General features: G+C 41.6%; 1 protein-coding gene across 7 annotated transcripts in view; it reads left to right on the top strand.

The window, feature by feature from the left end:
• TSPAN4 (tetraspanin 4) overlaps positions 1–26,908 on the top strand; it is a 416,360-nt gene that overhangs the window by 73,592 nt on the left and 315,860 nt on the right. For 2 of the 7 annotated variants that reach the window (XM_088166706.1, XM_088166711.1), the window contains one exon: positions 25,276–25,351. The exons of 3 other annotated variants lie outside the window; for them this stretch is intronic. The gene's annotated coding sequence lies outside the window, so the exon portion shown is untranslated. Of the gene's footprint in view, positions 1–25,275; positions 25,376–26,908 lie in introns of all 7 variants that reach the window. 2 more of the 7 variants (XM_088166705.1, XM_088166708.1) reach the window with 2 other exon arrangements.

The following is a 26,908-nucleotide window of genomic DNA, read 5'->3' as shown; positions in this document are numbered from 1 at the left end:
TTTTCGTTCCTTGCAGTCTCCCAATATCTGGTTTTTGTTCCACACTATCTCTTCTAATACACTCTAAATCAGTGGCTTCTAACCTTTTTGGAACAACAAACACAAAGTTTCTGGCAGGCTGAGCTCCTTGTTTGTCATACATCACTGTTCTTGCATTCAGAGTCAGTAATTTTGCTTATTGGAGAGGCTACAAACGCTTATCTTGCTCCTGTGAGCTTCTACAGGGGAGCCATTGTGTTGCTCTCAGCATAAGGACTGCTTTTCTTCTGCTTCACAGTGCCTTCCTCTAAAGTCTTGATTAAAGGTGTAGTAATACAAATACATTTGTCCTAAAATCAATTGAGTGGATACCCCGTGCCTTTCAAAAAACCCCCAAAACCCCAATGGATTTAAGTTGCCTTCTGAATTTAAACTGAAATCCTACCATGATAAAATTGATTGGTCTTTCCTTGACTGTTGGAGTTTTAGTCCAGAGCTAAATGATTTTGGCAAAATGCTTCCAGGCACTTAACTTTGATAATCATTATTTAATTCATAATTATTAATAAATCCTTTCACAATGACAAGGTTTTGCCTTTAGAAATTGCCTGTGAGCCACTCCTGCTAGATTACACTGCCAGTATGTGTATATAATTTATCAGATAAGTATGTTAAGGTAGTTTTAACTTTTAAAGAAGGTGTCTTTGACTGTACACCTTCTCTTAGATGACAGCCATCCTTGTTCTCTCGGTATCCTTTACATCATTTAAAGAATATCATAAACTTAGCAATTAAAATAACTTGCCATACATCCCCTTGTCATTGAATAATTTTTCACATATGCAATTATAGTGTCTTCTACTTTATCTTTTCACGTTTTTCTGGAGGGAGAAAGTGCTCTTCTGCTTTTAAAAGTATTCTTTTCCTGCTTTGTTGCAAGTGGTTAGTTCATTCTGCATTACTTTTTTAGTCACTTGCTCTAGTCCTTTAAAAGTGCAATTACATAATTCATATAAATTTAGAAAGGGAAAGATGAAGATCTCTCATGTCTATTTTTTTTTATCCTCCATAGAAGCTAGGAAGAATTCAGGTTAGGATTTTGGAAAGTAATTAGCATTTGAAATGGAGGTTAAGATTAGACAGTTTCTCACGTGTGATGGAAGAGATGATTCTGGAGTTGGCCTTTCACTGGGAGAAGTAATCTCTCCGTTTGAATAAATAATCTGGTTTTGAGTCCTGAAGCAGCTTCTCCATAGCTGTGTTTTGTTTTGTTTTTTTTTTTATTGTCAGAGAAGGTCAGTGTCTGCTTTAGTTGGACTTGAGAGGTTCACCCAGCCCTCTGTATTAACCTAGAATGTGGGCAGGCAAACAGCCTCTGCTTTGGAATTTGGTGTGAATAAGGCTGATTTTATTTGTTTGTACCCCAGCAGTGTTCACCAGCCCCAGCTGGCAGCTCATGCTGTGTAAGCTCTGTGTAACTGCAGGACAAGAAATGGCTCCTGATCAGGCAGGCTTCAGCCCATGTGCAATAACTGATCACTGTGTCAGGAAATGCTCCTGCCTGAGCAGAGGCTTCACCCTGGCTGTGCCCAGCCCTTCCAGTTTGCAGTGAGAGCTGTCCTTGCTGCATACACTGTGCCGTTGCCCTATGTAGAGTAGCTGTAATTGTTTCCCAGCTGGGAAGCTTGGGAAACACCCTTGCACACAGGGTGCTCTTTTCCCTGAGTTGCACCTGGAGGAAGACAGTGACCAGAGGTGGGCTGCTGGTGTCCTGGTGAAGGTGACACAGTCCTGCCTATGCTTGTCCCAGAGAATCCCTTGGAGCTGAACAGGGAGAGGAGCTGTGGGCTGTGTGAATTGTTCTTGCAACCTGCTCCCAGCCATCTGTGTTATGGGACAATTCAGCACCTGTCAGGAGAGAGATGAGGGAACAGCTTAGGGTTTAACTTCTATTAGGGGCTTATCAGTTTGGGCTGTATGAGCTCTTCTGCCAGGTCATATATTGGAATGTTTGCAGTCTACGTTATTAAGTTCTATTTAAGGACTCATTTGCCTTGTTCACTTAAAAAAAAAAAAAAGAAAAAAGTTGTTTTAACACAAATCTGGGGCTTATCTTCCCCTCTGCTCCCAGAATCTGCATTTAAACCCAGGAGTAGGAACTGATGGACAGCTCTGATGGCATGAATCTAAGGAGGAATAATTCAAAACTGTCAGACTTGTGAATTTTCCTGTGGTGCTCTTGAGCTTTACTAAGACCTATTGGTTTCAGTCTGTAAGCTCAGGAATAGTGTTGCTTCCACTTGCATTTTCCTTGCATGTAAAAGGCTGTATCTACAGCTATAAGGGCTGCATCTTGATCCATTTTAAATGGCAACACAGATTGCATAGGAGCTGGAGACTTGTATTTGTGTTCTCCAGAGTAAGATTTCCAGCCGTCATAGTGAGAAGTGGATTAATTGCTGCAAACTCCATGTGTGTACTTGAATCTCATCTCTGCAGTCACTTTGATGCTTTGAGTCCAGCATTAGCTTCAGATGCCTGTAGCCCAGCTGTCTGCCTCTGACTGACTGATGGGGAAAAGGAAGGAGATATTTTAGGACATCGTTCATCTGACCCTGCTTTAGCCAACTGCTTTAGAAACAGATGAATCCTGTCCTGCAGGTGACTGTTTCTCTCCATTGACTGTGGTGTCAGATGTTGGTGTCAACATTTGCTGAAATGAATCCTGTATGAAATATATCCAATTTTAGATTTAACTGGTCAGGCATTTTCACTGAAGCGTAGTTCCCAGCCGGCAAACGTGTCCCGGTGCCCAGGGAGCTGGTTGTGTGCTGTAACTTTCTCTACTTTTATTCTCCAGCTCTTTATCTAGAGAATGAAAATTATTCCATCATGACAGGAACACTGGCCTTTAGAAAGCTCCTTTTATCTACACAAATACTTTCTGTGGTATTTTTCCACTTTTGCTTATCCATCTTAGAGCTGGATTAACTTCAGAAAGACCTTGTGTGGAACTCTGAGGCACATTTATTTCTTTGACCAGTAAATCAGTATTATAGTTTCCTGGGGCCTGGAAAAGAGGGTATTATTATGGAGTTATACTAAGTCCACTTTCCTGAATGCTGAATTTCCGAGGAAAAGATATAAATCTCCCCTGTGCAAGAGAAGAAGCTATATGAAAAAGACTTCAGGTGCCTTATTCTCTTTGTGTTTATGCTTGCTTGCCTTTCTTTTCTACCTTCCTCCCTTTCCTCAGGTGTTGCTATATATTACTTAATCTCCTTTGAGGTAAGTATAGCTTCTTTGTCACAGTGTGGAACACATTAGTATTCAGAAGAGCTTTTTCCTGTGTCAGAGACAATATTTTGCTTCTTTGTAACCCTAACCTTCTTGGAACTCTCCAGCTAATATTTTTCTTCCCTTCTGTCTCTTATTGACTGTGGTACATTGAGTATTGCTTCGCTCCCCAGTAACTTTTGGGTTTTTGTTCATGACTAATGCATCCATTTTATGAAGGCATGAAACCTGTTTACAGAGGAAGGCAGAACTGGTTGCAGGGGCTTGATGGAAGTGGCAATAGGAAGCACAGGCTCCTGAGTCATGTGCTTTGTGTAGAGGAGGTCTAGCATGCAGCAGAGAAGCACAAATTCTGTGGCTCCACAGGATCCTTCTGGTCCATCTGGGAAGAGTTGTGCTGAGGCTGGCTGGCAAGGGTTTTAGGTGAGCAGAGAGGGTGACAAAATGGGGTTCCATTCTCCCAGCTCATGCCAGAGGAGAGGAAATCCCAGCTGCTTTGCACCTTTGTGTCTCTTCCCCACCATTCTTTGTCTGCTTGCACTGCAAAGTGCATCAAGAATAAAATGTATTCCTCCAATGCTGATACAAAACACAGCATGTGCAGCTTTGCATCTTGTCCCCTGCCTCCCTTTATTTTCCTTCCCTCTGTGTTCTACTGTCATTTTAGGAGACACTGGAGGAGTTCCAGTAACTGAAGCTAGTTTTCACATTACTTTTCTTCCCTCCCCTCCTCACTGTAGTCATATAGCCTTGACACAATCTCATTGTATGCATGTTTTAGAAGGCTTGGAATTCTCCTGGCATGCAAGGGAGGAGGGATGACTTACGTGCTTTGCAAATATTCATCATTATGTTCACATGCTGAAGCTCTCAAATAATTTCTGCCAGGGTCTTCTCATCCACAGCAAATTTTTGGACCCCAGAACTGCCATATATGGGGTGTAATAGGCTGTGCAGGAACACCTGGGTAGTTTTCTGGTGTGGAGAGAGATCTCACCAACTGCTTTGGTTCTGGTTGGGATCCCCTGAAGTTCTAGGGAGATAATACTTTGAGTTGCCAAGGTATTATGATAGTGAGGGATTAAGTAGAGAGCTGATTGTGGCTGAAGGAAAAACACTTTTTTATTTGTTTGGCAATATTATTCCAGCCCACCTTTCCTTTTGTCATAGATTAAATGTGGTTGTAGCTTCTCTGGTTTCATCTGACGTGCTCGGGGCCTGAAGTGCAGACCTGTGGTTCAGGGCTGCTGACCAGTGGTTTAAGTGTCTGATCTGGCATCTCACTAGCAGAGTTGTCTTGTTCACAGCTGGTCTCTTAAAGGATGCAGCTAACTTGTCACATTTAGGCCACCAAGTCACTGGATCAGTGAGTCAGTGTTGCTGGTTATTTGCAATGAAGTCTGAAATCTATCTTCAAGTAACATTTCTTTTTGAGCAATCCCCACATTTTGATCACTCTCAGCCTTCTCTATAATTTGCAGATAACCTAATCTCAGTTTTCCACCTTGCCTTTGGTGCTCTCCCAGTCTTACAAGAATGTTGTCTAACCAAAACTGCTAATGGTCATCCATGAGCTGTTTAGCAACTTTTGATTATCTGCTTTGAAAGTGCTGTAAATCTAGTTCACAGATGACAAATCTGGCCACCTAGGCAAATAAACAAAAACAATCAACACACCAGAATTTTTCAAGATGAGGTAAAGCTCTGACAGGAATAGAGCAGTAGGAGAGAGTTGGTGGTGGGGAAATCTGACAAGTTAATTTATTTTTGGTGTTTTAATTGGATCGGTTGGGAGACAGAGAGAAAAGATGGTGCAGGAGACAAGAGTCGTGGAGTCCTGGGAAAGGGGAGCAGGGAAGGAACTGTAAACATGACCAGCAAAATAATCTACTTCATGTGCAAAGTCCATTTAAATGTAAATTACCCAAAGTGATTTTTAGTGGAATTTTTTTATCAGTGCAGTGTAGAAAGACAGAATTATTTTCCCCTTTGTTTAAATACGTGATGCAGACAGCTGTAGAGAGCTATAAACATCCCTCATCTCTCTACCTCCTCACACCCACTTCTTTCCTTTAGGCTCTTTGGAGCTGTTCCCTGCAGCAATGCTTCCAGATAGTGACAGTGTGGATGTTCACTTCAGTCACCAGAGCCCTGTCAGGGCCAATTAGCATCCTAATGACTGGCATGTTCCATCTTGGCAACATTCAGTCTGTGCTCTGTACCAGGGGACCTCTCCTCTTAAGAACCCATCTTGTCTCATCTGGACTGTGCTGGTCATAGAAACCTGAAAAAAAAAAAAAAAAATAAATTTCCATTTCATCTTGTCTTCTGAGTCCCAGGGGCTTCAGCACAGAACAAATATACTGTCCTTTCTTTTTCCTGAAAATGATGAATCTTGGCTTCAGGGAGGGGACTTAAATCAAACCACTGCTCTTACAGGTACTGAGGACTTCAGGCTGAAGCTTCAGTGAGGCAAAGTAATGCAGTACTTGTTCTTCAGAGCTCTGTTGAATGAGAGCAATCAAAGACCAGCCACATAGTCTTTAAATATTGAGTACCTGGCTAGTACAAGGACTAAAGTGGTACTTTTCTGAAATTTCTGCTACCTGTTGTTTGGTGGTCTGCTGCAAAATCCACTCCGGTAGCATCTGCTGTCAAAACTCTGCTTTTGTCATTCAATCAAACCAGAGCTGAATGCAGTGCAGAGATCTTTTGGGTAGCACAGGCCAGGGCATGCAGGTGAGGAGATTTAGGGGAGGTTTCACAGCTACTCAGTGCATAGTGGAAGCTCAGGGTGTAGACATGCCCCTCAACACCCTTTGTCAGTGTGCAGATTGTCGAGGCTTTGTACTCTGCTCTGCCAGACTGGAAGAGGAGCATCTCTAGCAGCAGCAGAGTTAAATGCTGCAGTATTAAATCACCCCATCCCCATGCTGTGTTTTATTGCTCAGTGACAGCGTGCTTTCAAGAGAAACTCATGCATCTATCCTGATTTTCAGCCCTAAAAGTCAGTGTTCCTTCTTGTTAATATGGCATTGCTGTCCAGTCCTGCCATGTCCTAGCTCTTCCGTGGCTGAAATGCAGCGCTGTGATGCCAGGGCCAGCTGGTTGGCACAGCTGGCACAGCCACACCGGCTCATCTGGAGGGAGAGGTCAGCAGTTGAATGGTCCTTAAGAGGAGCCAAATCAGCAGCAGTGCCAAAGAGCAGCTGAAGGGCAGAGTGTTACCGTGGCTGGACTGAAGCTGCACTAGGGGAGGGTTTCAGTTTATGGGGCTGTGGAGGTGGCACCTTTCACTGGCAGCAGAACACTGTATACTTGACATGGCATTGCCAACATTCTGATGGCAAAAAACTATTTTCTTCCCTGTAAGGGGCAGCAGATCTTGAATGTGAGCTCTGGAGAGTGAGTGAGCAAGAATCATTATTTTTAATGTGATAACAGTTCTTAAAACATACAGAAAAATAGCCCTGCCATCCCCTAGCCCAGTGTGCAAGGCTGAAAGACAGCACATTAACATAACCACATGGTGCATATGTTATTTTTAACATTGCTGTGAGAATTTTCCTGAATTTTTTGAATGGCGTTTGCATTTACTCTCAGAATGCTGTCATACTGCTGTCATGACTTTTTAAATTCTAAACTTAATGTTTTGATGTGATCTTCTGCAATGTCACAAGAACTTGATGGCCAGGAAGGCTGCAGGTACATAGATAGGAGCACTGTGTTTGTTCAAGTACTTGCCTGCACCTCTTGTCTCTTCTGGATGTGTCCCCAAAAGACCTAAACCTGTGCCCTGGAGCCTTGTGTCAGAAGTGCCACCTTGAATGTCACGGAATCTGCTACAATCTGGTTTATAATGCACCGAGCCAGCTCTCATGTGCATGAGGTGTGGTAAATCAGCAAGGCTGATTAACTGCATGCTCACAAAGTACCCAAAAAGGAAGCCCTCCTAAAATGGCCCAATGATTTGAATTCTTCCTTTTGTGATCTCTTATGTGCATGATTTAGTTTGTAGATATCTCTGAGATTGATGCCCTCTGTCCTTCTCTTTTGGGTCCCTGAGCATCCCCAAATCCGACATTCTAGGCATCACACAGTCACAATATACTGCTTTCCCAGGGCATCTTGCATTAAATTCTACTGAAGGTCACACTTAGTTTTTCTTTACGAACTTGAAGGCCAAACATTTAAAATAAAGCATAGCCTCTAATAAAAGTGTGATTATTGTATAATGATCTCTCTTGAGAAGCTTAGGTGCTTAGTGAAGTGTCAAGTATTAGATGAAATGGAGAAAGTTGGCAGAGCTGATGTAAAAGATGGATAACAACAGGGCATATTTTCCCACATTAGTCTGCCTGTATTCCTAATCCTGACCTAGAGCAATTCTACCTCTCCCTTCAGAGTAAGGAAGTGACTGGGTTTCTGTGGCCTGTTTAACAAGAGGGTAGTGCCCTGCTGCTTTCCAAAATGTGTATGGGAAGAGAGCATGTAAGCTCCCAGGCAAGGGTTTGGGGTCCCTGACACAGATTTGGGCAGCTAAGCTGGAAGCCAGGGGCTGGTTAGTTGTCCATGCTGCAGAGGGGGCTGAGCCCAGAGCATGAGCCAGCCCTCCTGTCCCAGTGGAGCTTCACAGCCTTCAGAGCCATCTGCTTTCTTAGGACGGGAGCCAGAGGATGAGAGTTAGGGATTCAGGACTGAGGCTCGAGGGTGATCCCCAACTGCCCAGCAGAACACAAATCTCATTGGTGTGACTATAGATATATCTATTGTGGCCAAATCTGCAAAAATCATACAGATCTGTAACCCCCGCTGATCCTGAGAGGATTAGGTGCCTACATGACTTTGTATATCAAAACTGCCTGCTTCAGTTCTTCTTTTGCAAAATCAATAGAATATTACATCTTCTTTTTACCTCCCAGTCTGGCTTTGTAAAGATGCAAGGGATTTATGCTGAGGATTTGTTTCTAAATCAGTGGGGACATGCTCTCAGCTGGGACTCTCATCACAGGGTAATTATTGCTTTATGTCAGGGTACAGAGCTGTCACACACAGTTTTCTGCTCAAGCACATAGTCAAATGTCAGAGTCTGCAGCTCAAATACGGTCAAACCAATAATCTGAGAACTCGGTGGTTTTCTGTAATGCAGGACAATTCCCAGAGATTAATGTAAATGAAAGAGCCTTTCTAGTGGAAGCAAACTACAATTCTGTGATTGCATTAGATGTTTCAAATGGCTCTGTAAAGACTTGGCAACTACATATTTTTGAAGCACATTTATTCTCGATGCAGCTTAGATCTAGCTCAGTGATGAATTACTTTAAACTTTAAAATGAACTCCTTGTCCTGATGTCAGGATGGATTGTGATCTAAAGGTGACTTGTAAGAGAAAACAAATATTTATTTGGCTTGTGAATTTTTTCTTCATATAACAGGTAAAAAGAGCACAAAGAGCAGACACTTCTTGAAAGCATCAGTGGTGGCTGAAGGAATACTAAAACAAAAAGCATATCAGATCCATGTAGTTCTTTCAGACTTGCAAAATTTCCTTCTGATTGAAGTTCCTTTTCTTTCATGTCCACTTCAATTAAACACTGGAGAAAAACTCTGTTTCATAGTTTCAGTGTCCTTTCCAGTTGAAGTGCAGGAGCTTGCAATGTCTGTTCCCAGGACACTTGTGGAGGGGACTTGCAATTAGCTATGCCAGTTACAAAAAGCTGGCTGCTAAAGAGGTAGGAAATGGAGAGTTTAGGGTTAAATTTAAAATTTATCTAAATACTTGGAAGGAAGAAAGCTGCCATCATCTTGCTACTCACAAAACTCATCTTTTCCAATTGCTGAGACTGATTTTAATCTCAGTCGTGGCCTGTATTTGTCTGTACAAGTTGGTTTTTTACCAAGTGTCTGATAAAGTCTTGTCTCAGCATCATATTGTAAATCAAACTTAAAACCTACATGACCTGATATGATGGCTGATTTCTGTCTGGAAGCAAAATATCCACCCTAGCATTTATATTTTTTGAGTACAGACTGTGGCATTTGGCTTATTTCCCACTCCACCCTTATGCTTACTGCTTTTTTTCACTCATTCCATATATGTATTTAAGTGTTTTGAGGAATCTCTGTGGAGTTAACTGGTGTACCTTGTGTTTATTAGGATAAATGTTTTTTCAGCAATAATCTTTAATATCAGTAATGAATTAATAACTTCTGCTTGTGGCCTACTGCATTTGTGGTTTGCATCATTCCTAGTGTGGCATCCATGGCATGGTATTTAGACAAAGAGAAATTTGGTCTCTTCGAGTTTGGGCTTGTTGTGGTAACAAATTCCTGGTCTATCCAGCTATAAGAGTCCATAGCTTAAATCTGGCTGCAGCAGGCTGGGGGGACATGTGCAAAAACAACTGTCTCAGCATGCACACTGTAACCTGCTTGATTTACTGTTATCTGCTGATGGATCTGATATCCCAATGTATATCCCTTGTCTGGTCACATCTGTGTTGTGTTTCAGGGTCTGGGAAACCAGCAGTTCTGCAGTGGGTTTGCATGGAGCAGAAAACAGAACTGCATTTGGTGTGGAGTGAGCAACAATTTGCTTTTCTGTGAGAATCTATTCACTCTCTGTTTGGAGTATTTTCAGTTGGCTGCAGGTTTGTTGTGAAGCTGTATAATGTACTTATCCATTATGGCCAGCAAGGAGAGGACTTCTGAGCTTGGTTTTGGGATCAGTGTGTACAGTCTTTGTGCCAGGGTTCTGGAGCAGGATTGGTAGCAGGATTGCCATGCAGTCTGTAGCCTGCTGATGAAATCTGTAGTTCTGCTGGATGAAGGGGTGTCAAGGTACAGTAGTTATCTCACAAGGAGCACCAGGAAAGATGGTTCTTCTGTTCTAAGGCTTCTTGAGCTGTGTCTCATCCTGACCAAGGAGTCTGTAGATCTGGATGGACTATTTCCTAAGCCTTAGCCTGGGTGGCTTGAGAAACAAATGTGTAGTATGGGGAAATAATGGCCAGAACATGAGTTTTGAGGACCATGCTCTGTTGTTGCAAATTACATGAAAGTAGGTTGGTTTCTTCTCTGTGTGTGGGAGGGACAGCAACTTAAATGCTGTCACTGGCTGCCTGGAAGGCAGCTGTGCCCTTCTGGTCTGTTGTGGCTGGCTGGCTGCAAGCTCAGGCAGTATTTAAAATGCAATCCTCCCAGGATTGCCAGCGTTAAGGCGCCAGGGCACAGTTCTACAACAGTGATCTGCAAAATGTCTGCTTGTGCAGTTCATTCTGGCCTGTGTGGCTCCCGAGACAGTTCATTGTCTGTCAGAGCTGTGTGTTTTCTCCCTGTTCCAAAAATGTGGTTACAAATACTGTGTTTCTGGCTTATTGCTTTGAACATTTTTTCTGCCAACTCACAGGGTTTCCTTTTCCACCACCCAAGTGCAAAACACTCATCTTCATTGTCAGTTCTTCATAGCCTACCCCTGCCCTGTGCATGTTGTCCTGTGCAGCACTGAGACATCACCCCCCATCTGCTCTGTCAGCCTTGAGTCTTCATTTGTCATGCAGTTCTGAAAAAACCTCCTTCATGTTATCTTCCGTGTCACATCTGGCAAGAGGAGCTCTACTTAAAGGTCACCAAAGCTGACAACTTTTCTCATTCTCAGTCCTCCCATAGCACTCTCCTGTGCCAGCAGCAAGCTGGGAGATGATGAGACAGCTGCTGCACAGGGAGTACCTGCAAAGCTCAAGGGAGAAGCTGCTGAGTGACAGAATTGCCCATGTCCCCCTTTGTTTGCCCGTGTCAGTACTCTGCTGCTGCCCAGGGAGGTTTGGGTGTGGAAGGTGGGAGAGCACTGCCTGCTGGGGCTGCCCTGGTACCTGCTGAGCCACTGCTCCTGCTCCTCCAGCAGAGGCAAGGCTGCCTCTGTGCACTGCTCCTCAGCCTGGAGGGAGGGGTGCCTTCCTAAGGAGCTCTGAGTTGAGGGGTGATGCCATCATCACAGGCTCCTCACATCCCCCCAGGGACCTTGGCTGACAAGTCCTTTAGGACTGGGACAATGTCCCCCTAACTTTGTGACCAATAGATGCTTAGCAAAATATGCAGGGATGCCCAGCAATTCCCTCTCTATTTCCAGTGCTGGTCACCATAACCTTGTCCTTCTTTCTTGCTATGGAAAAGCACAGTGAAATTTATATTTTGCATAAGAGGGAGAGCACATTGCTTCATCAGTGAGAGAAATAGTGCTGGCTTTGGTTTCAGTACTAACAGCAACCAAAGCCCCCCCTCCCCGCAAAGAGAACTTTTCTCTGTTCCACTCCCTTGGCAGACAATTTTATGGGCTTTTTGTCTCATTATGTTTTATTTGCCCCAGTTGTTTGTATATATAAAGAGACTAAAGTAGAATTATTGAATAAAGTCCCCAGTGTTGAATCTTTGTGTTTCTCATATGGCTTCACACAGATTTTTTTTTTAATCTTTGTTTATAAGACACTGTGTATTGTACCTCCTCCCAATGGTTGCACTCCCCCAGACGAGCTAGAATCTGCTCCTAATGCCTTTTCCTTAGCTGACTGTAATTCTGTTCTAATCTGGGAAATACTTCCTTTTTGTGTGGCCAACTGCTACATGCAGCTCTGTTATTGATATATGTGCATCACAACTAAGGGTCTGATTGAGAATCTGCATGAGACTGAATCTTTCATTGATTTTTCCACAGGTTTTGACTGTACCTCTAATTACCTATCGTTCTTGGTGAATCTGTGCTGCTCTGTTTACTTTGCTGGATGAGATAAGGATCATTCTGTTCCTTGGTGAGGTGTATTCCCAGGAGCCTTCCTTTCTTTCACCTGTGCAGTGATCACTTTATATTTTAGCAGCCTGATGTTAATAAGTGCTGCAGCATTAGCTGTGTCTTGGAGACAAAGTCACTGTAATACAGCCCTGATGTGCCCATGGGGTTCACATGTTCCTCTCAGCCGGGGTGTAAATGGGTGACTGTGGCTGCCCTGAATCTACATCAAAGCTCCCCCAGTACTGTGTTTGTGAAGGGATGACATGGCACTCTGTGCTTGGCTTATTTTACACATCTCTTATGGTCCTTCCTTGTTAATCCCTAGTTCCTATAGTGACTTTTCTCCGTGCTCCTCTTTACCTTTTGTCCCACTGATATTTTTGCAGCTTCTTTTTGTGTGTGTTTGGCTTTTCTCTCCCCATTTTTGCCAGTGGTTTCTATTCTCAGCTATGTGGATGTCACTTTCCATCTTACTCTTTGGTGTTTGATGGTGTTTCTCATCTCATGTGGCACTGGACAGGCAGCCAGTTTGGTTAGGTCGGTGTTCCTGGGAACAGACTGCAGCTTGGTGAGCCAAGCAGCTCGACCAAAGGAAAGATGTAGAACCAGGAGCCACTGACGTGTGCTTTGCACCGAGGTGGCAAAGTCCTTGCTCCTGTTTTGAGCACAGGCACTCAGTTTCTGCAGCATCTGAATTTTATCTGTCGCCCACATTAATTTATTGCATTCATGTATTGAGCTGGCTGCGTTCAGTCTGTCGATTGAATGGAGAGATGATTTAAAAACATGAAGTGTTCTGGAGAGAGATTAAACTGTTTCCTTGTTCAGTATTTCATATCTCTCTATCAGCCATGAAAATTGAAACTGCAAATATTAATAAATTAATTGACACATTTGCTACTCTCATTGTAATGATACAGCCAATCCACAAGCAGTCATATGATGAGTCATTTCTTCAGAAGCAGGAGATATTTTTTAAATCATGAGGTTATTTCACAGTATTGGGTTTTGTTTTTAATTTGTCTTCTGCTTTATGAACAGTTAGGCTTATTATTACCAGGCTTTCTTCTGCACTCAGGAGGAGCAGAAACTTAGTTTGCCCTTTTTTTTTTTTTTTTTTTTTTAATGATAGGGCACTTATGCTCAAGAGGAGATATACAATAATAGTAAAAATTGACATTTCTACAACTTTCTTTGTATTATTTAGTTATGATTTAAAGCACTTTAAAGATTCAGCTGTCTGCGACAAGCAGTGAATAATCTTAATTGAAGATTTCTGAAAAACATTTACAGTTGGCACTTCCCCCCCCGCCCTATTCTTTCTCTCCCCCTCTTTTACCAAATTCAGAAGTTGTGACAACATCAGCAATCGTTTTCTTGGTGTCAGTGCACCAGGACCATGGTGCTTTGGACAGGAAATCTTAGCAGGGTAAATTCCCAAAACTTTGTCAAAGATCTTGTTGCAATTTTTTGCCCTTGTTTAGCTATTCGTGTGGGAGGATTATTTTTCTAATGGTTTTGATGGCTGTGTTAGAGCTGTAGTACTTTACTAGGGCCTGATACTAATAAATCACAATGGTGTTATAAAAAAAATTACAGTAGCTAGATTTAAAAGCACTTTGAAGTGTTGTAGTTACTTTCAGTACTGAGTGGCCAGGTGATAAAATGACAATTTAAATGAATCACCCCTGAATACAAAGTATTGCACGTAAAAAGAAAATAACCTTCTTCCCTTCCCTACCAAAAACCCCACAAAATACACGAGAGTAGTGATGATCAGTCATACCTCAACTAATGCTGCCTTGGGCGAGTTGCTCCTAATAAGTCTTTGGAAGAGTAAGCACCGTGTTCAGAGGTGATTAAAGAGGCAAATAAAATGAAAGATTTTTTTTCTGCTGTGTGTGAATTTATCAATTTCTAGACTCGTCAGCCTGGAAAAGAGGTAAATCAGAGGTCGCAGGAGAAGGCTAATGAAATCATGAAGGAAGAAGAGAAGAAAAATTAGGGAATGAATGTTCACCTTCTCATAAATAAGGCATTAGAAACTATCCAATGAAATAAATAGTATATATTAAGTAAATGAAAATATATTTTCCTGCAGCACGGTACAGAGCTGTGGAACTTACTGCTACATTATGTTGTTGAGTGTAAAAGCGTACACAGACTGGAGAGATTCATGGGCTGTAAAACAGAATAGTTCAACCCCAGCCTCTAGCTGAGGAGCCAGAAGCTTCCAATAGTGAGCTGGAGCTCTTTAAGGAAGGAATGCACATCCTCTTTAAGGATGTACCGAGAGGAAGGTAATGCTGCCTTCTCCAGACTTCTCACTCCTACATCTTCACTTCCACGTGCCTGTGGGGCTGGTTTTTGGGTTTGCATGTGAGTCTGTGTACCTGAACAGCTTAGAGGCACAGGAGCACATTCCATTCCCCTTGTCTCCACATAAGCGTGCACGTTTTTCCTGGAAAGCTTTTGTCCATAACTGGATTGCGTCTGTGTTATTTCAGTGCAGCGGGATCTTGGTGCAGATTACATCGTGCAGAAAAATCCACGGTGGTGCACTGAGGGAAATCTCCACTAGTTGTCACTCGATCCCCATTTTAAACCTGGCTTCAAGACCACTTCGAGCTTCTTCCTCTAAGAATGATGTCCTAGACCCCAAATAACAAATATCCTGGGACAGCTTTTGCCATGGAGTCTCTCTAAAATGTGGTGATAGGGATAAGTTTAAATCCAAGAGATGGCAGCCCGTGCAAGTGTCGTTCTGTGGGTTTTGGCTTTATAAATAATTACCCTTAACAGGGCTGGAGCTAGTGAGGGGCGTGGGAAATGCTCCTCTCTCTGGAGAGGTGATGATCCTGATGGACACATTCCCTCCAGGAAATGTTACAGAAGAGTGAAAAGGGAATGGTGGTGCCAGGGTTGGCTTGTGATCAATGTTCTCTTGGGTTAGCAGGACTGAAAAGGATCGTGGCAAAAGGGTGCCAGCAGTGATGAAGAGGAAGGGGCTCAGTAGAGGTGTTTTGCAGCTTATTCCCAGCATGGTTTTCTTTCTCCGGTTTCACATCTAACAAACACCTGGTTTTTTACTGGAGGAAGGCAAACTCTTTCAGAACTCCATGTTTTGCCTGTTTGTATTTTTTTGGTACTTGCATTCAAAGCCAAGCATGAGTTTGAGAAAAACAATAAATTTCATAAACTTGGTAGATATCTTTTTTCTGCTTCTGTCTTTAGCTCCCCCTGCCACAGGTTTAGTTTTGGAGCTCATGTGTTTTATTGTTTGTGTTGAGCAAATCATGTTCTGCACCATTTGGTGCTTGATGCTGTGAAGTGAGGAAGTACTGCTGCTTGTCTTGAAGAGTTTGCTGTCTCAGTAAATCACAAGAAAAATACAAATATGACACAATTCAGGCTTTTAATTCTTTGTTATATTTGCAAGGCAGTAGTCAGTGATGGAGCCTGGGAGCAAGAGCAGTTAGGATATCCTGGATCCTGCTCCCTCTCTAAGTGCCACCACGTGCTCTACCATGTGTATGCTGGAGAGAGCACAGAGCAAAAAGCAGCCTGAGTTGCTGTGGCTGGAAAGGTCTGCCATATTCTTGTTCCTACAAATCAATTGCTGTTTTCAGTCTCTCAGTGCTTGAGTAGAAGCAAAGCTTGTTTAAAAGGAAGAAAACCCCAACAACAGCAAACCAAACAAAAAACCAAAAAAATCGGCAACTAAGAATTGCCCCCAAGCCCACACACAAAATCAAACCAACCCCCTCCCATTTTTCAGGATTTAAAGAGATTTCCTTTTTAAAGTAATGAAACTGAAAGAATTTGTGTTTCAAACTCTTGTTCAGTGTAATGGTAGAAGTGTTATCCTTAGTTACTGCTATAAAATTTAATAGAAAGTGCTCTGCAATCCATTCTCCTCTCTTCTCTTGAAAGGAGTAAAGAAAATCAGCTCAAACTGAATTGCTTTCAAGGTGTTTCTTCCAGGTTAGAGAATGTTTCCTGCTCCAGCTACCCATTTCCTTTGAAATAATTATATTTTGGAAATGCTGTGAGCCCAGGCCACCAAAATCAATGTCAAGGGAGCAAGGGTCTATTTGAGGCCAATGGGCAGGGCGTTCATGCATTTGTATCCCAGTACTTACTAAGTTTTATTTTCTACTGAGAAAAGATGGGGATATTTATTTGCATGAAAAATGAGTATCTTCTTATCTCTATTTTATCAGCCGATAATTTGATTGCTTTGTTGAAACTTTTATTACACATCTTTGTCTAATATTTTCTTCATTCTATAATTTTCTAAAGCCATTTGAAAACCATAGAGATCAGGCAATCCCTTCCCCCACATCTTACATTTTAAATGTGGGGGAAAATAATCAGAAACTTCTCATTGCTCTTGATTGCCTTTTAATTATTTTATGCTTTAATTAAGTCTCACCATTCCTCATTAAGTCTATTGTTCAAGAACTGTTTTAGTAATCCTGCACAAGCAGCATCTGTGAAAGCTTTTGGTAGCTGTTGCCTTGGTAAGAAGAATTTTCTCTTACAAAAGCATGTAGCACATGATGAGTTTTGGTGCCCTGTGTCACCTGGGGCAGCTGTGCTGCGAAAGTCAGAACCCCAAATTTATAGAATGCCTAGGAAACAAGTTCCTGAGGCTGGAGCAGCCTTGCCTGGAAATGGTGGTTGTACTGGTAAAGTGACCATTTTCATGGTTTGTGCACCACAGTTCAGAATCTCTATTAGCCAATTTGATGGCATTCTTGATCCAAGCCTCTGTAATAAAATTAGAGGTGCCAGACAGGGACTTCTTAGGTGCTGACATCACTGTCTCCTGTGGCAGCAGTAAGTGTGAGGCAGGGATCAATGCCTTGGGATGCCCCTGACAGCTCACACCTGCCTGCCTGCACAGCTCCTGCTGCCAGGGCCAGAGATGCCAGCACTGCCTGTGACACTGCTGTAATGACACCTGCAGGCTCCCTCTCCTTCAGCTCAGGCACTGACTCTTCCACTGTTGCACACAGTTTCATTCTACCACTGCTAGACCTGGAGCTCCAGGGGGAAATTCCTGGGTCACTGTACGTGCTAAATTGAACAACTACAGCTGAGAGTAAGTCTGAAATGCAGCTGCTTAACTAAATTTAAAGCTTAGGGATCACATTGAAGAGAAGCTTGAGGAGCAGTAAAGTTTTCCAAACAAGGTGCATGCTGCAGCAGTGCCTGGATAACTTGGGAGCAAGGTGAAAGAAGCCTGGGAAGTTGCAGCAGCACTGCTGGAGGTTTTAGCAGCCTCTCCACTATAGTTTGCAGATTTGTCAAATAAAAGTGCATCTTCATCTGCTGTAGTTAAACTCTCTGTAGAATGAGCCTCCATGTCTTTGGTTGACACCTGCAGAGCATCCTGCTTTTGCATTAGCCATAAAACTCAGGTAGGTCACTTAGCTTGATCAAGGGATTGCCATGAGCATGGTATAGTTTGGTTGAACACCTTGTGGTGATCAGTGTCTTGTAGGGTCACTCCTCTCTCTTGCACAGACAAGCAGAGATGATCTGCTGTCTTTGGATGTGTGTATGCAAAAAAACCCAAGTAGTGTTGGTGTACACTTCAGGGCTGAAGTTGTGTACAGCACTGTCTCAACCCTAGTTGACATTTTGGGTATTCAGCTGTAAATAAATGAGAGTCTGCCTATCAGTTCATCAGGGAATCTAGTAAATGAGGAACCGCCGTAATTAAAATCTTGCTGGTGTGAAATCCTACTGAAAATACTTAGCATCTGCCATGCAGCAATTCTTAAATACTTAACAAGCTTTTGACTTTCTTATGAGGAGGTAAACATCAATATCTCCCTTGCTCCAGACCTGCTATGCAGAAGAGTCAAGTGACTTTTCTTAGTCATATGCAGTGAACCAAAGCAGAGTTCTTTGATTAGGGTTTTAACTTTAATGTTGGAGGTCCCCATACATGCAGTCACAGCTGTTACAACCTGTAGAGCAAAGTCTTACCTGTTGTAGGTGGAATATGATTTTTAGGAACTTGTCAATCAAGGAGAGGTCAAGTGACTTTCTGGAAGAAATGAACAGTCTTACACTGTTGTGGAAGAAAAGGAGCTCTGGCTGTAAATCCACCTCTTTCTTGCACAGATTTTTTTTTTCCATCTGTGAAAGAGCAGAACTGCTTGGTTATTAAGGAAAGAAATTTTTCCTCAATCAAGAATATAAGGACACTTTGAAAAATACAGGTTAGAGCCTTAGGTAGCATGTAAACTGTATCAACACGCTCTAAGAATGGCTTATTGTAGAAGCTGGATACTTGAAAGCAAGGTCTGGTTAAAAAATGAGTTGAATAATTCCTGCACATTGTAAAATATTTCAAGTGGAATGTAAAAGACTCCTTCACTGTCATGGAAATAAAATTGCATTTCACATAAGCTCCCTGAGACTGATAGCCAGAACCTGCCTGTAAGCTTGGAAGGAGTGACAGGGCAGAAATCTGAGATGAATTTGGGGGTTGTAAAGCCCCAGTGCATGAACAGTCTTTCAAAGTCTCAATGTATATATTGTGAATAGACTCTGAGAGACTACAGGCAAACCTTGATGGGGCTCAACAGAGAAGAAAAATTATGAAAAAAATGAAATTTAAATTTAATCTTAACAGAAGTCTCTGCTACTTCAGTGTATTCTGATAGGCTTTTTTTGTGGCATCCTGCTTACCAAGCTGTACCTGGAAAACCAAATCATGCTTAGAGAAGTCATCTGGAGTTCTGCTGTGATGAGTGTATCTCTAGTTCTGATTAAAACATTTAGTCATAACAGCTGACAAATATATCTATGGTGTTCTTATTCTTAGCTCTAGGTTTACAAACTTCCATTGCAACATCATTACAAGATTCATAGAATTGCCATATTTTCAACATGAAGTTGGCTTTTTTTCCTACAAGAAAGCTGATTGTGAAGGCACTGAAATAAGAGTTATTTCTAAGAGAGCATCTGCCTGTCCTGATTCTGCAGATGAAATAGCTGATCACACACTGCAAGTATTAACTGAACAGGCAGCAAAATAAATACAAGCCAGTAAAATTTGCTTCTCTTCCAGGTGAAATGTAGCTGTGGAGGCTGGCTGTGATATCCATTTTGGGTAATAACAAGAAATAATATAGTATTATTTATATATATATACACACAAAATAAATAATAAATAATAAAATAATAAAAATAATAAAATTTGATGGGTAATACGGAATCGATAAGACCCTTCTGTGAAACTTGAGGAAGACTGTAAGCATAACCCATATAGTACATTTGTTATGATTTATAGACTTTTATTTAAAGGTTTCTAGGTGGATGGGTTCCAAGACTTCTGTTGTCCTTAAAGAGTTCAGTCTAGCAGTCAGCAAGTGTGTGGTGATGATTCATCAGGTGTAGCGAGCTTGAATAAATTTTTGACAGATGCAATTAAGCTGTGTGTCTTAGCAACATTTTTCTTAGCTACAGGTCAATGTACTCTCCATTTGTTCAGGGCTTTCTCTTAAGTGACAAATGGTGCAAGAAGGCTGTTTTGGAAATAGGACTCATTCAGTGTCAGAGGTGAGAAAACACTTTTTATTGTGTATAATGGAAAGGCTAACACCAGGTTTTAGGAAACACTACAGCTTTATGTGGGAGACCTATAGGAAACCGTTTATGGGGGAGGGGAAATAATAATTGATCCTTTTTCCCTTAGTCCTTAATCTCTGGTAGTAGAGAATGAAAGAGCCATTCTTACAGCATGTGATCATTTTATCAGGAATTGATTTCCTCTTTTGCTTAGTCTGTATGCATGCTGCTCACTGAGAGTTGTGAAAAGCAGATGACTTCATATCTCATGGTGGATTTCAAGTAGTGCTCTGTGCTCTTTTGTAATAGTCCTGCAGACCAATATAAGTATGCAGAAGATGGCAAGGAACAGAGGAATGCATGTCCTCACAGAGCCTGTGTCTCAACAGACAGGAGTCAGCAACTGATGGATTGTTTTTACTAATTCCTTTTGGAGCCATCTAAAGGCACAAAACACTATTTGACGTTGATAATTGGAATTACTTAAAAGAACTGTCATTAAAATGCTAAGCCTGTAGGAACTGTATTCATTGAGAAGGAAAAAATGCCAGATGTTTCAGGTATAGAAGATGTTGAGGAGAGATTAATTAATAATTTGTGTAAGTCTGTATTTTCTATGACTAAAGCTGAGAAAAAGTGATTAAATCTATTTATTAAGGTTTAGTCTAGAAAAGTTGTTGGAAAAAGTGGTTAATGAGTTTTCACTGCACTGTTAATGAATCACATAACCATGGTAATAAGCATAGTGAATTCCAGCTTTTAAGGTGTCATTCACTGATTCCCACTATCTTGTCCTGTGGTCTTTAGGTATTTATCTAAAAATATAGATGTATTTATATATGTGTAGATATATATCTGTATTTTATATGTGTATATAAAAATGAGGTAGAGCAGCCTGATAGATCTGGATGTGAAGAACAAAACAGTGCTAAGGGACTCAGGATGTGCTGGCCTGCTGGTCTGCTGTTGATAGCATAGGGTTAAAATGTTTCTGAAAATCATGGGAATTGCATCCAATAGATTCAGGGGGTGGAAAGAAAGTTTGGCTCTGGTAGGCCTGGGAAAGGGAACTGGGCCCTGGGAATGAATATTGAGCTTTGTTTCTTCTAGATCATGTGAAGCTACACCTGTGTAATCATCATATGATAAATGATGTGATTGTTAAATGTAACAATTGTTTGGTAATTGAATATAATTATTGTTTAATTGTAATAAGAATCATGAGAAACGATGTAATCATAACAAGAATCATGAGAAAGGATATTTGGGGGGACCTAATGAAAATTACAAGAATTCATGCTTGGGTAAGATCAATGTATACAATAGAACACTATGGGTTTAATAATTAATATATAGTTATGTAATGAAAAGGGTATAAAAACATGTCCATCTGGGATCCATGTCAGTCAGATTTGGGTCTGCAGCCCTGATTCCCAGAGCTGTTCAGTGAAGCACCTGCCTATAGCCATTCTGTGGTGATGTGTTTAACACCAGCACTGGCACTGCTTGGCAGTCCGTGTGCCACCAGCCGCGTTTGGGTGGCAGCAGTGACACCGTGGGTGTGGTGTGTGCACACAGGCACCTTGTGACGACCCTGCCCTGCTCCTCTGGGGACACTGACAGCACGTGTGCCTGGCCAGAGCCGAGGGGCTCATTGCCAGTGCAGTCCTTGTTAGCCAGCAGCTGATACAAAGAGCCATCTCTGAGACAGACCAGTTGCATTTCAACACAGAGCTGCACGTTTAGATGCTGAACTTCACTGCTTTTGGGGTGTTTTTAATCTGAATTTTTCTTCTCGAATGTGAAGCATCCTCGTTTCACGGCTGGCAGCTTTATTTTGTTCAATGTGGCATTTCCTCTCAGAGCTTGCACAGACTGCTCAGCTCAAGGAACCTGCATGCTCTGCCTTCTGAGCCCTGGGTGCTGCTCTTCAGTATGGCTTGGCTGTGGTGCTGTTTGTGTGAGTTCATTTATTCTGTTAAAATAGAATCAACTTGACATTTGGATTCTCTGGAATTTCTCCTTAATTCTGTTTAGAAATTGGCCCACCTTTCTCTTGATCCTTGTTTTAAAATCAGTTGATGCAAAGAGATGTAGAGGTAGCCATGTGGAGGGTAGAAGGCCAGTTTTCTCTGGCATTTGGAAATTTGTAAAGGATACTGCTTTCTGCTGACTTGGAGCAAAATCTAAAATTATTGATACTCCACAAAGGAGAACTCCATAGCTCCATAACATAGAACTCCACAAGTGGATATAGGGAGATATTTGACTTACAGACTATTTTTTTTTGTTTCACATTTCAAAACTGAAGTATTTAATTTAGATTCTGTCATCTGAAGTGTAAATACAATACCCATGGGGGGAAAAAAAGGATGGGATTTAAAATAAGATAAAGTAATTTAAAAATGAAAAGTTGAGCAAAACACTTTTTTCTGTGGAATCACTGTGAGGTTCTGCAACATGTATCCTGTTTTTTTTTTATTTTTATTTTTTTTTACTATTGTCAGTGTTGCTTTGATTTTATGAACACTTAAGGTTTTGGTAGAAATGCTTGTACTGAAGAATTGCAGATCTTTTAAAATACAATGTTTTCCTGTTGTCATGTTGCATTACTGTGATGCACAGAGGCAGAATTTAGATGAGATCTTCGTAGTGCTGACTGGAATCCTCGAAATGGAGAGCATTCCAATAGGGTTAGTGTATTTCAATACATAGAGCAGCTAATCCTGAGCCTGTTAATGTCATTGACAAAACCACAGTGAACTTGGCCCAACTGAGGATTTCATTTGAATGATTTCAGGTTTTGCTTTCTCTGTAAATTATTATTTTTGGGGCACGTGATGAAGTGATTTTGTCTGTGTTTAGGCTTTGCTTTAAAAGCTGTTTTCTCACTTCTGTTGCATATCTTTGGTTGACTTTCCCATTCTGTTTTTTCCTTCACTATTGAGTCCAAGTGTGTGTAAGTAGGGAGGAGGCAGGAAATGGTTTACAAATGAAAATAAAATTAACACCCCAGTCAAGTCCATCAACTTCATTCACTTTCACAGCCTCATGTCAGAGTTAAGGGTCTGAAGCCTCTCCAAAGGGACCAGTCTCTACTATGGCAGTTTCCAGCTATACTTAAAAAACCAAACCAAACAACAGTGTTAACAGCAAACATCCCCAAAAATCCATCCAAAACACCCAAACCCACAGCCTCTGGCTTTTGTTTCTTATGGTCAAACACTCTGGACTTTTCCCAGTGGAGTCCCTTTCACCCAAATCTAACTATTTCAATGTCATTACTGTCTAAATGCTTTAAAAAATATTAATATATCTGTTGTTTCTTATGGCTCATGTATCTGGACTTAAATAATTTTTAAATTTTGTGGTATCAGTTGAGGCTGTCTGGGAGAGTAGGCTCTCCACTTCCCAGAGTTTACTTATAATAAATTCCTTCAGTTTGCTTCTTGAGAGTTGTTTAGAAAACTTTTGTTAGAAGTGTACTGCTGAATGACATCCAGTGCCTTAAGTACAGTTGCTGGCTCTTATCATCAGAGGCACAGTTATCTAGGAACAGTTGTGGGATCCCTGATTGTGGCAGCATCTTGCATAACATCCAGGCTTGCTCTCTGCAAATGACAGCTTCTTCCTGAAAAGTGCTGTAACATTTCATAGCACTCACATGTGATCTGAATGGGAAATCTTTTGGGGCAGTAGAGTTAACTATAGGGCTTCTAGATAACCCTAAGATGTTTGGGCAAACAGCTGGACTGTACAAATACCCTGTAAACTGTAATTATGCACCTATGTAATTGTGAGGAGTGGGTGATTCTGCTGTCACTGTGGCTTGGAGGCATTGTCATGCCTGCTGTAAAAGGGCTTGGTGGCCTTGTGCCTGAGCAGGATCCCTGCAGACACACTGTACATGGGGCTGAAGGATTTAGCATCTTGCTGGGCAAGATGGAAAGGAACTATCACTGTATTCCTTTCAGAAACAGAACTCTAAAACTGGTAGGCTCGAGTCAGGTCTAAAGGAAGCTCCGGGTCTCAGGGCAATGTCCCTTGCACAGAACTCCTGCCAGGTTAAAATACACATTTCTCCCGTGGGTTATTTCATTAGTTATTTACTTTTCCATCTTGTTACATAGCTTCTAAAAGTACTCAGCCAGATGGGCTGTTTGATTTATTGGATGTTGCACTCTTTTATGTTTAGTTAAGTCAATACATGCCAATTTTTCATCTGTAAAGGAGAGCTAAAACTCTCCTATTTAATACAGTTCTGTGAGGATGAATTAGGAGGTTTGTTTCTCTTTTTCTGTGTCAGGAAGAGAGTTAATACAGTTTAGAGAATAGAAAATATGTATTTCAGATCCAATCTTTCCATCCTTCCTCTCTCCCTGTATTAAATATACTGTGTATCTGAAGTTTTGGCTCACACCTACCCTTTTAGGATGTAAGTAGCACATTTTAAATCCATTACCTCTTTTGGATTGCACAGGTTAACACCTGCATGTTTCCACTTTCTCTGACCTTGTTTCGTATGTGTAAGGATGTTGGTCTTTGGAGGCAACTTATTAATATGACTTCTTAATTATTATGAGAGTGTTGGGCATGATGTGTGACTTGAGATCAGGAGTCAGGATGTAGTTCCCAAAGGGAAAAAACACAGTCTTGTGGTTAAGATCAAAGCTGTAGATCTTGCATTCAGTCCTATCTTTGTACATTCTTCAGTATCCCAAAGTCATTTAAGTGAGGGAGCTTAAATTTCCCTGTCTAGCCTAGGTGTTGTAAGAATAAATTAATTGGCAGAGATGAGTCACTCGAAAATGCTCTGGGACTATGGGTTATTTAAAAGCCTGAATTTATCACTGGGGCCAGCCTTTTCTAAAGGGCTCAGCTTGGCTTGTAAGCTCATGCCAGTGGTTGTCTTACCACAGTCATTTAGGATTTGTGTCACAGTTTTGCCCAGAAGCCCACATGGACATCAATAATGCATTACACAAAGGCTTATTATCCAGGAGTTCTTGTCCTAAAGTACTTGCAGTCAAGTCAGAGGCAATAAATGGCTATGGAGAGAATGTGGCAATGGAGTGCACTCTCTGTCTGCATGCCTATCCATGTGTCTATCTTTCGACCTTTCCACCTGATGAGATCCCTGATGCCAGGAGCAGGCAGTAAATATTTTTAACATTGTGATTGTAGCTTTAAAGCGGGGAGGAATCTCTATGGCATCATTTTAAACAAGTGTAAGTAGGAGAGGTGGAGGTTTCAGTAGCAAATTTCCTGGCAAGATCGTTGCCAGATTATTGTGCAGAGACCAGTCTGTCTGTGCCCTGCAAGGTATATTTCTGCCCTAAATTGAATTATTTTAGCTGTCAGCAAATGCTTGATAATATAGTGATCTGTGCTTGGGAGATTCACTCTTTATATTAGTGTTGTATTGCATTCAGTGTTGAGGCTAGACAGAGCTGCTCATCTTTACCTCATGGTCCCACGTGGACTCCCTTAGTCATGAGTGGGCAATTAAATAACAAGAGAGACCTTGTCAGCTCCAGGCATTAATATAAATCTTGGTGCTTGTAATACATTTGCATGGCTCCCCCAGGTCTACCCGGGCTTATAATCTTGTCTCTTGTTCACAGATCTTCTGGGATATTGACTGCTTGCCTTTGCTTTGTAGTTCTCTGGATCGGGATTTGGCCCAGGAGATAACCAGCAGTAAGTTTTTCTGACAGGCACTCAGTGAGTATAAACACTTCCCACTTTGGTGTGCACAGGCATTGCCTCAAGTAATACTAAACCCTTTTCTGGGGAAACAGGGGCTTCTGCTTAGCAGGCAGCAGATTGATTTTACTCTCCAATTTCTCTTGTTCAGATGCGTTTTACAGTTAAATGGCTTGGAGATTTCAGTGCCTCATGGCTGATAGAACAGATCTGGTGATCTTTTTATTTATAAAGTGCACATACCTGCATCATAAAGCCCTGAATGAATGAGAGGGTCTGTGTGTCTGTTTCTCACAGAGATTTCATTAAAAGCTTCTTCCTAGTTTCTTTGCCCTTATCACCTGGAGATGCATTAAGGATTTAAGTAGCAGTGTTGTGAACCTAAAGCAAGCATGATCTACTAGTTAAGAGGGCTCATGTTATGTAAAAGCCTTTGCTGATGATCTTGTGGAAGTTCCATGACTTGAACGAGCTAGGATTTTGATTTACCCTGGAGGAACATCTTACAGAAGGAAAGACAATCTGCAGACCTGCTGGAACAGAACAGCAAAAAGATACTGTTTGTGCTCTTTTTCTCAACAAACAGCAGTTTTCTGTAGTGAGCCACTGCCTGTAAACATCAGTAAAGTGTCTGTAAAATCACACAGAAGCAGAGAAAGGTGCATGGCTGGAGTCTGGCATTTGTTGGTTTTGTTTTTTTCTCGTTCAGCCTTAGAAAATGCTTCTTAGATCTCAGGCAGAGCTCTTCCATTCATTGCTGTTTCAGCACTGTTGTATTACTATAAATTAATAAACACTGTGACATAATTTTATAAGTAATCAGAACTGGGAGGTGGGGACTTGAGCCTTCATTCTTCCAAGCAGATGCACATTTTACTGGCTTTTACCAGAAAGATTGTCCAACTGTTGCAGAGCCTTAAAGGAGATGTCACTTCTGGACTTCTTCCCTTCTTTCCTGCTTTGCCTCCCTAGGTAGTGTCCACCAGAACAGCTGATAATGTTGTCAGGTACTTGCAGCTCTAGTGTAGAGGTGTTGTGAAATCCGAAATAAGAGATAATGTTACCAGAATCAAATGTTGTCAGAGGCTGATGCCTCTCTAGCTTTCTATAGGGAATTCAGGCTGTCAGTGTGTAGTTGGGCAGCAGACATGGATGCTGTGGCATAGTTTTGTTAAGGTGACTTTTTTATTATATGAAATGAATGTTGAGGGTTTCCTCACTTCAGCTGATGAGTGTTGGTGCAGTGGCAGAAGCTGCCCACTCTGTATCTTCATTGATATTCTGCTTTTTGGTGTGTTTTACGAACCAGCTTAGGTCAGACTGCAGTCAGTGACAGACCAGTTGATCATGGATGGGTGATGGCAGCCGAGGTGTTTGTCAAATGCAGCTTTTGTCAGTTTGTGGCTGGACATGTAGTTTGAGAGGCTGGCAGAACTATTCAGTATTCCTCTGGACTCAGTTTTGTTCTTGTTGTTTGTGAGGCATTCACAGTGAGGTGGTGAGTTGTGTTATGTACACAACTGCAAAGGCAGAAATGAATTCAGTCTCGTG

The sequence above is a fragment of the Sturnus vulgaris genome, chromosome 6, assembly GCF_052056855.1.
Source record: "Sturnus vulgaris isolate bStuVul1 chromosome 6, bStuVul1.hap1, whole genome shotgun sequence".
NCBI lineage: Eukaryota > Metazoa > Chordata > Aves > Passeriformes > Sturnidae > Sturnus > Sturnus vulgaris.
Note: the sequence above shows the minus strand (reverse complement) of the source record. Positions and strands in the feature narration are given on the sequence as shown.